Below are 13,827 nucleotides of genomic sequence, written 5' to 3' on the forward strand. Positions count from 1 at the left end.
ATTAAGAAACAAACATTTGGTTTGATATATGGATTTCATGACGTGGTTTTGCAATGAGAAATTGAGAAGAAAATAATATTGGTAATTGTTTTTGGTTGGTTTTAGAGCGGTGCATGTTGATACATGGACTTGTTGGGTGTTGATTTTGTTAGTTTTTAGGTTTTGGTTTTCGGTTGGTGTCTAGTTATTTTTACCCTTTTAACGAGATTTGGTCTAATTTTAAGGTTGGGTTTAGGTCATTTAGGTCCATGCAAACCCTATTCGTGTTTTTTTGTCTGGTTTCGGGTTCCGGTTTTTTCAAGTTCCTGCAATATTTTGGTCGGGTTTCAGTCTGAATGGACATCCTTGTGGCTACATAATTACCAAGTAAGTCAGCACAGGTGGTGGAAAGTTTGATAAGACAATATAGTATGCCAAGTATGCAACTCATTGTCATATGAGATTTTCCTTAATCTGTTCCACTTTTAAAAAATTTATTCTGAATGACCTGAAGCTCTTCTGAATAAAGCCCCACTGCCTTACTTTATTGCCTTGCTTTGGTCAATTAGGTTTTCCCCTTGCGCTCAAGTGTGTGTTTTTTTTTTAAATATAAAATTACCCGTTAATAGACAACACTGGGCCAAATTCTATGTGGTCAAGGGACTAGAAGGAAATGGCCAAACTGCCATTAATGCTATGAAATGGCCCAAGATGGTTAGGTTACGCAGTTTTATCTTGATCTTCAAACACTAATTAATTTTCTTGCCTCCACTCACTTTCATGTTTATTTTCATTTTCAAAAAAACACCTACTTCCCTTTCAAACATTTTCGTCAAAAATATACATACTACCAACCTGCAAGCGGTGGCATCATATATCGACAATTTCCTTCAATTGTAATTGTAGCTATATCTCTTGAACTTAGTATATTATATTTTTTTTCTTACCAAAATAAAACTATCATTGTAAGTATCATCCGTTCCATACACGTGTCTACACACCAGGTCGTACCCCCTTCAGCTCGTCCCACACCATCAGATCGTACCAACGACCCAACACCTAGATCGTCCTCAGCATTAGTTACAGTCATTTATGGAAGCAAATCAACTAGCACAATCTTAGAGCTCAATCAACGCTACAATCAAGGAGACATTAATTTTGTAACAGTAGAGTAATGGCGAATTATCAAGATAGCATGCAATGTGGATCTACACTTCATAACAGTCCAGAGCAAATATGGAAGGTCATCTCAAACATCTATAAATAGAGAAAGATGAACTACGTAAGGCTTGATTCAAGTTTAGCCCGAGAAACTTGATACGTAAGCAACTCTTATCCCAAGAAGAGTGCAGTCATTCCCTATCAAACATAACATCAGGTCGTTCACCCCAAAACACTTATCCTCTACATTGGTGCTGTCTGCGGGTTTGTTTCTTTAAGAAAAACACACTTACTTTTTTTATCAAGCCCACGAAGCTGGTAAAAACCACCATGAATCCCTCTCTTCAAATGTTGGCAGATCAAATGAAGACGCTACAAGACGCTTTCGTCGCCTTACAACAAGAGAATCAAACGATGTGTGACCAAGCCACCTCCAATGCCAACAACGGCACCACAGAAGCAGTGGAGAACAACATCGTTACAACCCTCACCAACACCACCAATCAACTCTTAGAAGACTTCGCCAAAAGATTAGAAAGTCAAATGACAAAGCCAGCGCAATCCAAATCGCTCAGAAGATGCTACAGACGTACAAGGCATCACCATTCACCATAGAAATTAGGGACAAACAACCTCCCTCAGAGTTTATCCAGCCAAAGTTCTCATTGTACGACGGTAGCTCCTACCCAAGCTAGCACGTAGCTCATTTCAGCTAGATCCTTGCACTCTACATCGCTCCAGACTACGACTACCTGAAGTGCAAACTTTTTCCAGCCAGTTTGAAAGACGGAGCAATAGACTGGTTCTACACACTCCCTCCTGATTCAATCAGCAACTTCGACAAGCTGGCCAAAACATTCGTGGTAGAATTCGTCCATAATAGGAAGAAACAAGTTAACCTAGACTCGCTGTTTTAGCTCAAGCAGGCATATGGCGAGATGATACGTATTTTTCTAGGATGTTTCAAAAAGGAACTCCTATCACTAGAAGCAGGACTTAAAGACAACTTTGCAACTTCTGCGTTAACAAACGCCCTCTTAAACGACTCCGACCTAGCAGAGTCCCTCATGCGCAACAAGCCAGAAACCTTAGATGACCTGTGCTATCACAGAGTCGACAAGTATATAAAGTACGAAGAATGGATGGCCCAGAGCAAAGGCAAAAAAGTCCTCGCAGTAAGCGACAAGCGACGACCCAAGGAAAGCAATCACTACTCAAGCAACAACAACAGCAACAAGGGCTCCAGTTCCCACAAGCCCTCTTACACCGAAAGAGAATTCTCCAACTTCTCCAGAACGCCAAGCCAGATCCTGAAGAAGATATATACAATATCATACTTCAAGCCCAACATCAACAAGGTGATCGCCATCCCAGAACGTCCATATTGCCATTTTCACAAGCTCCACCACCATGACACCAATTAATGTTGGAGCCTTAAGCACTACCTCCAAGACCTAGTCGAGGAGGGCAAATTGAAAGAGTTCCTGCCAGAAAGCCACTTAAGGCACAAGCTGGATGCCTAACGCTACAGAAGCAGGAGCCGCAGCCACGAACGACCTGCTAACAACAGAGGCAGGAGTAGAACAGCCCGACGATCTAAATCTCCATGTCGGTCGAGGCACAACCGAAGGCAACACTCCTCCGACCACGACGAGAAAAAAGTAATCAACATGATTACAGACACCTCTAAAAACGAAACCTCAGGTCGGGAAAAGCGCAGAAGGGTAGGAGCGCTTCAAGAAATCTATTACCTCTCACACAAAGCTGAGGTGATCAATCCTATCAACCCTCAAACAACAACAACAATTTTATTCACCGAGGAAGATCTAAACAAGGTGTGCCTACCCCACAACGATGCCCTGGTAGTGCACGTCAAAATCAATGGGTGGACAGTCAAAAGAGTACTTATCGATCCAGGCAGTTCTTGCGACATACTATTCTATCAAACATACAAGGACATGCACCTGCCAGATTCGGTGATGATAGAATCAAATGCACCGCTCTGTAGGTTCAACGGAGATCGCACAGATGCCATTGGAGATGTCATCCTACCAGTCTCCATCGGAGAAAAGGATGACATGGTCAAAACTTCAACACGTTTTAGTGTGATCGATGTCAAGTCATCCTACACTGCCATTATAGGACTCCAATGGATTCACAAAATCCAAGCCATTTCTTCAACCCTACACCAGGTCCTGCGATTTCTCGGTCTCCGAGGTATCATGGAGCTCAGAAGCAACCAACTAAAAGCTCACCGGTGTAATCACGTCAGCACAACGACCTCACCCAAGCCTCAGGTCGTTAAAGATAAAGACGTCCCAAAGAAGTAAGATACTCAAACGTCCAGCCCTCCAACAGCTGCAGCAGACAAGCTCAAAGGGAAATAAGCTCAAATAGAACCAGGAGAAAAAGTCAATTTGAGCACAGATGATGACCCAACGTTTGTTTATGTAGGGGCTGATTTAGACCCCAAGCTCAAGGAGTAACTTGTCAAATTTCTATCTCTCAATAAAGATGTTTTTATTTGGTCGTATATCGATATACTAGGAATCGACCCTCAAGTCGCTTGCCACAAGTTAAATGTAGATCCAACTATCAAGCCTATCAAACAACGACCTAGGAAACTAGCACTCAAATTTCAAAAAGCCATCAATGAAAAGATAGAAAAGCTCAAGAATGTTGGATTCATCAGAAAAGTCGAGTACCCGACCTCGATAGCCAATATTTATCCGTTCCAAAGAAGAATGGTCAGGTACGACTTTGCATAGACTTCACCAACGTCAACAAGCACTGCCCAAAGGACAGCTTCCCCCTACCAAAGATCGACATACTAGTAGATCAAACTTGCAGCCACGAGCTTTTATCATTTATGGACGCATACAATGGATACAATCAAATACCGCTTGCAGAAGAAGACCAGGAAAAGACGTCATTCATAACAGAACAAGAAACGTTCTGTTATAACGCCATACTATTCGGCTTAAAGAACGCCGGTGCGACCTACCAAAGACTGGTCACCAAAATGTTCAAAGACTTGCTAGGAGACACTATGGATGTCTACATAGATGACATGGTGGTCAAAAGCAAAAAGGCAGGCGATCACATCTCCCACCTGCAAGAAGCCTTTGAACGATTTCGCCAAAACAAGATGAAGCTCAACCCAGCAAAATACGTATTCGAAGTAGCATCGGGAAAATTATTAGGTTACCTCATTTCACAAAGGTGCATTGAAGCAAACCCAGAGCAAATACGAGCTCTCATTGAAATACCATAACCAACTACAAAGCAACAAATTCACAAGTTATCAGGCATGGTTTCAGTACTCAACAGATTCATCTCACGAGCATCTAACAAATGCAGACCATTTCTGCAAATACTCCAAAAAGGCGCAATATTCACATGAATAGACGAATGCTACAAAGCCTTCACCGACCTGAAAGCTTACTTATCAACGCCACCCGTCATGTCCAAACCAGAGGAAGGAGAAACACTGGGGCTTTACCTTGCAACTACCGACTTTGCAATCAACTCAGTTCTTTTTCGCGAACACGAAGGAATAGAAAGGCCAGTCTACTTCACTAGCAAAATGTTGGCAGATTCAGAAAATCACTACTCTCCGATGGAGAAAACGATGCTTTCTTTACTCTACTCAGCTCGGAAGTTCTGACCTTACTTCCAATCTCACAGCATTAAGGTCATCACAGATGTACCTATCAAACAAGTCTTGAGTTCTAGCAACAAAACAACCCGCATGGCCAAATGGGCTGAAGAACTCGGAGAACATCACATCAACTTCGTTCCCAGAACGTCTTGCAAAGGTCAGGTCGTTGCTATTTTATTAGTAGATTTCCCCGTCGAAGATGTCAATTGGCAACCTGAGACAATCACTTCATTTCATCAACCATCCACCCCAGACACATGGCACCTCTACGTAGATGGAGCATGCAATAACAACGGTAGTGGACTAGGGGCTGTGTTAACTTCACCAGAAGGCACACAGTTACAGAAGTCAATCAAGATCGATTTTGCAACGTCCAACAACGAAGCAGAATATGAAGCATTAATCACAGGCATCCACATGGCACAACAACTACAAGTCCAAAAACTCAAAGCTCACAGTGATTCACAACTAATAGTCAGGCAAATCACCAAAGAGTATGTAACAAACAGAGCAAACCTGGCCAAATACACACAGGTCGTTAGTGACATCATCAGCTCGTTCAAAACATTCTCCTTAGAACATATTAATCGAGAGGACAACAGACATGCAGACAGCTTGACTTTCTTAGCCTCAAAGACACAAGAAACATGTCCAACCACAGTCTACATTGACATCATAGAAAGACCCGCATACCAGAAAAAAAGTGTCAACAGCCTCATAGATTTCCAGCCCTCATCCGAAGAAAAGATCAATCAATCTTTGATAGGCCTATTTCTCAAATTCATCTTATATGGCGAGCTCCCGACAGAGACAAAGAATACTCGTGCAATACAATTCCGAGCCCCAAGATACACAGTGATCAACGAACAATTGTTCTGCAAATCCACAGGAGCACCCCACCTAAGGTGCATAACTCCATGCAAAGGCCATCTCATTTTCGACGAAATCCATAAAGGTGAATGCGGCAATCATGCATGAGCAAGATCCCTGGCACACAAAGCAATAGCCCAAGGATACTATTGGCTAGGCATGCATATCAAAGCAAAAATGTATGTTCTCAAATGCCACCAATGTCAAATATTTGGCCACAACCACCTAAGCCCAGCATGGGAATTGATCAACATAGCCAGCCCATGACCTTTTTCACATGTGGGGGCTAGACATCATGGGACCATTCATCCCACAAAAGAAAACATGGCTCAAATACATCGTAACAGCCACATATTACTTCACCAAATGGGCTGAAGCAATCCCACTAGTCCAAGTCAAGAAAGTCAATGTCATCAACTTCATATGGACCAATATCATCACAAGATTTGGTCTACCCACACCCTTGTCATGGACAACGGAACCCAATTTGTTGGCACACAAGTCAAGGCTTTTCTACAAAAATGGTGCATCACTCAAGCATTTTCTACACCTAGATATGAACAGAGCAATGGCCAAACAGAGGCCACAAACAAGGCCATCAAAGAAAACCTCCAAAAGAAGTTAGAGAGCAAGGAAAGCCAATGGCCAGAAGAACTCGAGAACATTCTATAGGCATACAGAACAACAACCAGAGCCAGTACCAATGAATCTCTTTTCACACTCTGCTTCAGAACAGAAGCAGTCATACCATCAGAACTCACAATCACAACCACATGTTCTGACATTGTCGAATCAAGAGAAAATGACATTATCTTGGCAAAAGAGGTCGATCTCCTAGAGGAACGAAGGGAAACAGCTGCAATATCCCTAGCTCGGTATCACCAAACAATCCAACGATCTTATAACAAGAAGGTTGTCCCAAGATCTTTCCAAGCTAGCGACCTAGTCCTTTAAAAGACACTCGCTCCTTCCAAGCTCGACCTAACATGGGAAGGCCCCTACATTGTTGACAAAGTAGTTGGAAATAGCGCATACTAGATCAAAACTCAGCTCGGCGATATGCTTCCCCGACCTTGGAATACAGCTCTCCTCAAACGATTTTATCAATAAGTTTTTCTCTAGATATATCAGTCGATCTGAATAAAATTTCATCAACATTTCGAGTACAGATGTCATCTTTTGCATTACATGAGTACCATGCATCTTGCACTATGCAACCCGACCTAGGACATCGCAATGTTAGGTCGTACATCAAAGGCGGAGTCAAGAACGACTCAACTACAACAACCACGCAGTGGTTAATTATCAATCAATTCAAACCAAGGTCTCCCAAAAAGACCCTAAATCAACTTAACACCAATGCCAGGGTTAAGTATGATTTAACTGTAATTGCCACTCAAAGGCTAATTATCAGACAAATGCAATCCAGGAGTCCTCCAAAAGGGCCCCAAGCCAGCTTACGACTTCGACATGGTTTAAGTTAGACTCAAGTATAATGGTCATTCAAAGGCTAATTATATCAATAAGAAGTTCCCCCAAGAAGGAACGACTCAGCACACACACCTAAGGGCATGAGAAAGCCTAGGTGTCAACTACGCAAATATATCAGGTCATACACAAATGCTCTATGACGTGTTAGAACCAGACGACCTATCAAAGTCCAATAGTTCATCAATTCTGAACACATGTCGTCATACAACAAATCAAAAGCAACAAAAGCAATCATATGCATGCAAACATCAAGCACAATCTCAACAAGTAATTAATTTAAATATTATTACTTAAGTACAAGTTTGGATAGATACTAGAGGCCCCCAGGTTATACCGGGAAAATGACCTCAGTATCCCCACAATAAAAAAAATGTAGTTTATCAGTACCAAAAAGAGAAGTGTTTAAAGAACCATCAACCCAACCTCAACTCAAACACAAGAAGGTCAAAGACTACACAACACGGGAAACTTGCTCTACATTCAAAGGATCCAGCTTGCAGCCCTCTACAGCAGCAGAGCTGCTAGCCGGATCATCAACCACTTTCAACACATTTACGACAACATCACCAAGAGAGGCAACTGGAACAGTACCTAGGTCGGAGGGCAGATCAAATCGTCTACTAGCATCTGCAATGGTACTTTCACCAGTTACCACTGCAGCCTCACTTTCGACAGATCTTTTCAAGGCATTATACTTACGATCCAGCTCTATATAATCATCTATTCGAACGTATTCAACCCCACTCTCTACCAAATCAACCAGGTCGTTATACTCAGCCTGAGCTTTTTCAGTAACGACCTGTGCCTTTTTGCACTCACCAGCCCAGTGTTGAGTCTCTAGCTTTGAGGTGTCAAGAGCAGGTCGCAACAAGGCCACATCCCCAGCCAAATCGTGCACCTGAGCCCTCAGCCTAACAACTTCAGCCCTTCCCACCTATTGCACAGCCACTAGCTTGTCATAGACCTCCTTGGTGACATCCAACTCCTTTTTGTACAGGTTGGAGATGGTTGCCATATCCCTCAACTTCATGTACATGGCCAGAACCTAACGAACAACAAAATAAGTTAGCTCAAAAATACTTATAAAGCATAAATAACAAGCTCAAATCGGCAAAGCACTCACAAAGCACAACGACCGATCCATCTCTTTCAGGTGCGCATCCAAACCTTTCCCAGCATCCAACTTACGCCTATCTCCATCAAGAACAATGCTCTCCAGCAACCTTCCAGCCACCAATGAGGACTTACAGCTACAATCCCCATTCTTCACAAACTTTCGCAGCTCACTCACAGGGTCCTCATACATGACAAGCCTGCTCAGAACGTCATCTCCACTCTTGTCACCTGGGGCCACACTCCCCGACCCCTGACATTTTTGGGTAGCTGGCTCAGCCTCCCCAACTTTCTTCTTACCACGGGCCTCAGCCACCCCAGCATCAATAGCCAAATCACTTAAGTTCATCTTCTTCAAAGGTACTCGACCTGAAGAAGTACGACTTTCTCAAGCACCAGGTCATTCTTCAGACTCAGTACATGACCTTTTTGCCCCCTCCGTCTCAACCACTTCGGAGCGCCTCTTCAGATTAGGCCTCCGGAACGAAGTGGGAGCATCACCACTTCCACTAGCACTTCCACCAACACTACCACCAACACTTCCACAACCCACCTCAGACTGTTTGGATGCCGAACGTTCACCATCCCCTACCTCGGAGCGTTTAGATGTAGAACATTCACCATCACCCACCTCAGAATGTTTGGATGCATAACGGCTTTCAGCAGCTCCTCCAGCCATCCTCATTGAAGCAGACCGGCTGTCAGCAGCCCCTCCAACCATTCTCATTCCAGAAATAGATAGTTTCCTTTGGCTCTCCCTCTCCATTATAGGATTCGAGCTAGAATCAGAGATATCAACAACAAGTTTGCGAGCCCTTTTCTTTTGCTCCACCTTTCTACGGTTGATTTTCTCTCCCCCACGCCTCTTAAAATAATGTGCAACCTCTCCCAACAAAGCTCGTTTCTCTTCCCAGCTCAAACAAGCAAACATTTCTAAAGCATCGGTCTCAGTACGACCACGAATATAAACCTTTGCACAAACAAAACAAATAAGTCAGAGCGTCCAAAGTATAATATAACATACACACAATATGACCTAGAACAAACGACTTACCATCCAACTGAACAACACGAGTATTCAACTCCCAACAAGAAGGACAATATCTACCAACAACCAACAACGGCCTATGCCCCCAATCCTCCTTACTCACTCCCACAATAATAGGAAACTTCCCTTTCCCGACCTGAAAACTGAAGTTTAGAGCAACCGACCTCTTCACAACGAAATGCTCCAACACATCTGATAAGCAGATATTATAGCCCCTCTCATTCAACAAATCCAACACATGAAAAATCCTCCAAATATTCCCTACGAACTGACAAGGGGCTTTTCCCAAAATATTCAACACCTCCACAGTGAGACGGGAAAAAGGCAACCTCATCCCAGCCTTCAACTGCCCAATACAAACCACTACTCTTCCACCCTAAGGAACATAGTCACTACTATACAAGTTCCTCTCTCCACTCAGGTCGGCCTCCACCCAACCAAACTCCTCCCTCAAAAAAACATAACAATCTTCCGACCTAGGCCTCCTCGCATCCTCAGCCATCGTCTCCAACAATGAAGACGATGAAACCCCAACTCTACTACGAGCCCTAACTTCAACATCTTCCTCTTCATCACTTATTGTTCTCTCTCTCCATTCATCAATTTCAACTTCACCACTTAAACTATCACTGGTAACAGACATTTTGAGTGCAAAAATAAACAAAAGATCAAACTTTTTATCAAAGAACGCACCTGAAATTAGAAAGACGTGAGCTGGGCATTTTTTCTTTTCTCTATGCTTATTTTTCTTTTTCTCTCCATTTTCTTTTTTTGCTTCTGATGAAAGAATGGAAATGAAAAGCCAACCAACACAAACCCAGCTCGTTCCACATCTTTTTCTCTCCATTCCACACTACAGTACACGTGTCCACACACCAGGTCGTACCTGTTTCGGCAATAAACTGCTTCAACACAACGAGAGCAATGGTAAAGAACGCACTAAGAAACAGAGGAATTTGATGTTGGGGGAAATGAAACTAAACCAAATAATGGCTGCCTACGTACCCAAGATCTATTCTCTAGGGATCAAGTTTCAACGTAGTTCCTTATGAAAAATGGTTTGGTATTTATATCGATAGAGTAGAGAGTCCTTGTAGCTCAAGTAATCTTGTATCTTGAGTAATTGTGATAGAGCATAACTGTCAACTGATAACTATTTCTTTGATAAGAAATGAATCTGGACATAAATTAATGTACATTAGTGGCAAGCCATGTGGCTAAGGTTCAGCCTTAGACACATGAGTTAATGGGCCTGTAGATTTATCTATGGTATTGCAAATTGGGCTTTAGCCCTGTTGATTAAACGAATAAAATAGAGTCCCCTACTAATGGACGTTTGCCACGTAGGTGGGGGTCGAAACACCGCCCCCTCTTTGTCATGCGAACAAGGTTCACATGGCAAAGAAGAGAAAAAAATCATGGAAAACTTGAAATAATAAAATAGTAAGCGGAGTGTATAACAAAATGTCATGTGAGCGTAAGCGATAAGAAAAATGGACAATCGGAAAAAATTCGTGAATTAGCGGAAATGAAAAAATGTCAAATTAACGAATTAACGTATACGGGACGCAATGACGTAGTTAAATAAAAAATGGCCGAAAATGCAAAGATAAAATAAAAGATGCACATAAATAAAATTGCAAAAGAAATTGATTGGCGAAAATGTACCGAACGCGTCACGTGATAACGCGAAATTTGAGTGTGATGAAGCGTGCCAACGGAATAGCGATACTCGGATTATACCGTTGAAAACTGTGGAGAAAAATCCGCGAATGTCTGTGAACGAAATAATTGGAATTCGAAATATGTCCGAAATAACGAGAAGATGTGAACGTGAAAATACCACAGAAACTAGGACTCCAAAATTAAATCTGGATTGGATAATGCTTATCATCAAGTCTTGCACATGAATTCGGTTTGGTGTAGCTAATAGAATTACACATGGACTGAAATACGGGACCAGCTCAAAGAATATATTAACAGAGAACAGAGAGGCTCGATCCAAAACGGCCATTAGGTTCAACGAAGAAAAGCGGCGTGTAGAGAATACAAAAGTCTTTATTGGAAAAGTTCCAATCATGGTGCGTTCAACTTGCTGTAATTTGTTCAAGTGTCAGAATATTGAGAAAGATTTGGTAGAACATGGGGAATGCCCATATGATCAAGGTGGGTATTTCATTATTAATGGGAGTGAGAAAGTCTTGATTGCTCAAGAAAAGATGAGTACTAATCAGGTATATGTTTTCAAGAAAAAGCGACCTAATAAGTATTCCTACATTCTTTGAAGTTCGTTCCATGGCGAGAATCTCAAGTTAAGCCTTTACGCGGTATGTCTATCGCGGCTGCTATCTAAAGGAGGGTGTATTCGAAGTTACCTTACCCTTTATACACGGTCGGAAATACCAATGGCTGTTGTTTTCCGTGCGTTGGGGTTTATCCCCGACAAAGCGATTTGGAACATATCCGCTTTCGACTTGAAAGACCACGAGATGATGGAGTTACTTCAGCCGTCCCTGGAAGAAGCATTCGTGATTCAGAGCGAAGAGGTCGCGTTGGACTACATTGGTAAAAGAGGATCACTTCCGGGTGCGTCCAAGGAAAAAAGGATAAAGTTTGCGAAGATATACTTGCAAAAGGAAATGGTTCCTCATGCGAGAGGTCTTTGGAGGAGGAGAAGGTTACTGCAAAAATAAAGAAAGCTTACTATGTAGGATATGTCATACATAGACTTCGCTCTGTGCTCTTGGCGAAGGCCCCAAGATGATAGGGACCATTATAAAAACAAGAGACTGGACCTTTGCCGGGTCCTTTACTTGGAGGATTGTTCCGAAAGCTATTTAGTAAACCGACAAAGGATTTGAAAAAATATGCTCAAAAGTGTGTTGAGAGTGGAAAAGATGTTGACTTGCTATTTGGGATTAATGCTATAACAATTACAAGGGTCCGATATATTCTCTTTCCACTAGAAACCGGGGCTTGATGGAGCCGGTACAAGACACAGAGTGTCACAAGTATTGAATAAACGCTTGACATATGCTTCCACATTGTCACACTTGGCGAAGGCTAAACTCTCCCATAGGTCGGAAGGGAAACGGTAAAAGCCAATGCGGTTGCATAACTCACAATGGGGAATGATATGTCCCTGCAGAAACACCGAAGGAGGACGGGCATGTGGGGTGGTGAAAAATCTCGCATTGATGGTTCACATAACAATAGGATCATCAACCGATTCAATTTTGGAATTTTTAGAAGATTAGAGTATCGAGAACTTTGTGGACATTTCTCCCCGCAGTTATTCTCAAGGCAACCAAGATTTTTGTCAATGGTTCTTTGGGTTGGTATTCATCGTAGTCCCGAGCATTTGGTCAAGGACCGAGGCATGTGAGGAGAGAGGGTGATGTTAATTCAAAACTTGGAATTGTCCGAGATATTCACTTTCGGGGAATTACGACTCTATACAGACTATGGTCGCTGCAGCCGTCCATTGTTTATTGTAGAGAATCAATGGCTGCTGATTAAGAAAAGGGACATCGAAAACTTGCAGCAACGACCAGAGGGGGGTGGATGGAATGAGCTTGTGACAAAACATAGATACAGAAGAAGAGGAGACTACCATGATTTCCATGACCATCCATGATCTTGTAGTTGCAAGGAGCGATCCAGAAAAGGCATGTTCTGATACTTACACTCATTGTGAAATCCATCCATCAATGATATTAGGTGTATGTGGGGAAACTTTAAACACGATATAGTGCATCTCTAGTAAAGGAGGGGCATCATAACCGCACATAACAACCTGGTCCGGTGCATCCGAAATATGAAATAACAAACAAGATACGGTGCAACACCAGCAAAGGAAGGGCACCGTACCTGTGTTCCATTAATCTGGCCTAGTGAACCCGGTTTTTGAGTTTTCTGACCCGATTTTTGACCTATCTGACCCGGTTTTATTTGTTTTTTTTCAGGGAGAAACTACCGTACTATACGGGCGAAAAAACACTCGAGAAGAAAACTCGATGACGATCGCAGACTTGGTGAGGTGGAAAGAAGGTGATAGATATAACGAATATACGAGGCCACGACATAATCTAGCTCAGGATCGAGCAGCTTCAAATTGGACCGGCTAGGATATTAAGCTTAAATTATTGAGTTTCGATAAAACTTAAATTTAGCCTGTCGAAGAAGACGAAGAAAACGGAGACAACTGGAAAGAATATAATAGAGCGGTGCCAGAAACAGATATGTTAGTATTTTTTTATAAGTTGTCGTAAAATTTTGGTGAAGTCTGAAAGACTGACGAAAAATTTATTCTTGTCGTCGCCGGGTAGAAACAAATGGTAACGACGGGGGAGAAAATAATATTTCGAAAATACCGCGAAGAAAAGTTTAAATCCCGCATGATCTCAATGCCTTGTAAAAATAAATAAGGTGAAGATAATTTTCAATCCACTCGAGAAAGTTCGGCTTAATGCCTTAAAATAATGAAGTTTGCCAAAAATTTCAC

The 13,827-nt window shown here is 42.3% G+C and overlaps 1 pseudogene; it reads left to right on the plus strand.

Annotated features, from left to right (window-relative positions):
- Window positions 1-11,401: 11,401 nt before the first annotated feature.
- Window positions 11,402-12,421, plus strand: LOC147504749 (DNA-directed RNA polymerase II subunit 2 pseudogene; annotated as a pseudogene).
- Window positions 12,422-13,827: the final 1,406 nt, after the last annotated feature.

Source organism: Coptis chinensis, chromosome 4, assembly GCF_015680905.1.
Source record: "Coptis chinensis isolate HL-2020 chromosome 4, ASM1568090v1, whole genome shotgun sequence".
In the NCBI taxonomy this organism is placed as follows: domain Eukaryota; kingdom Viridiplantae; phylum Streptophyta; class Magnoliopsida; order Ranunculales; family Ranunculaceae; genus Coptis; species Coptis chinensis.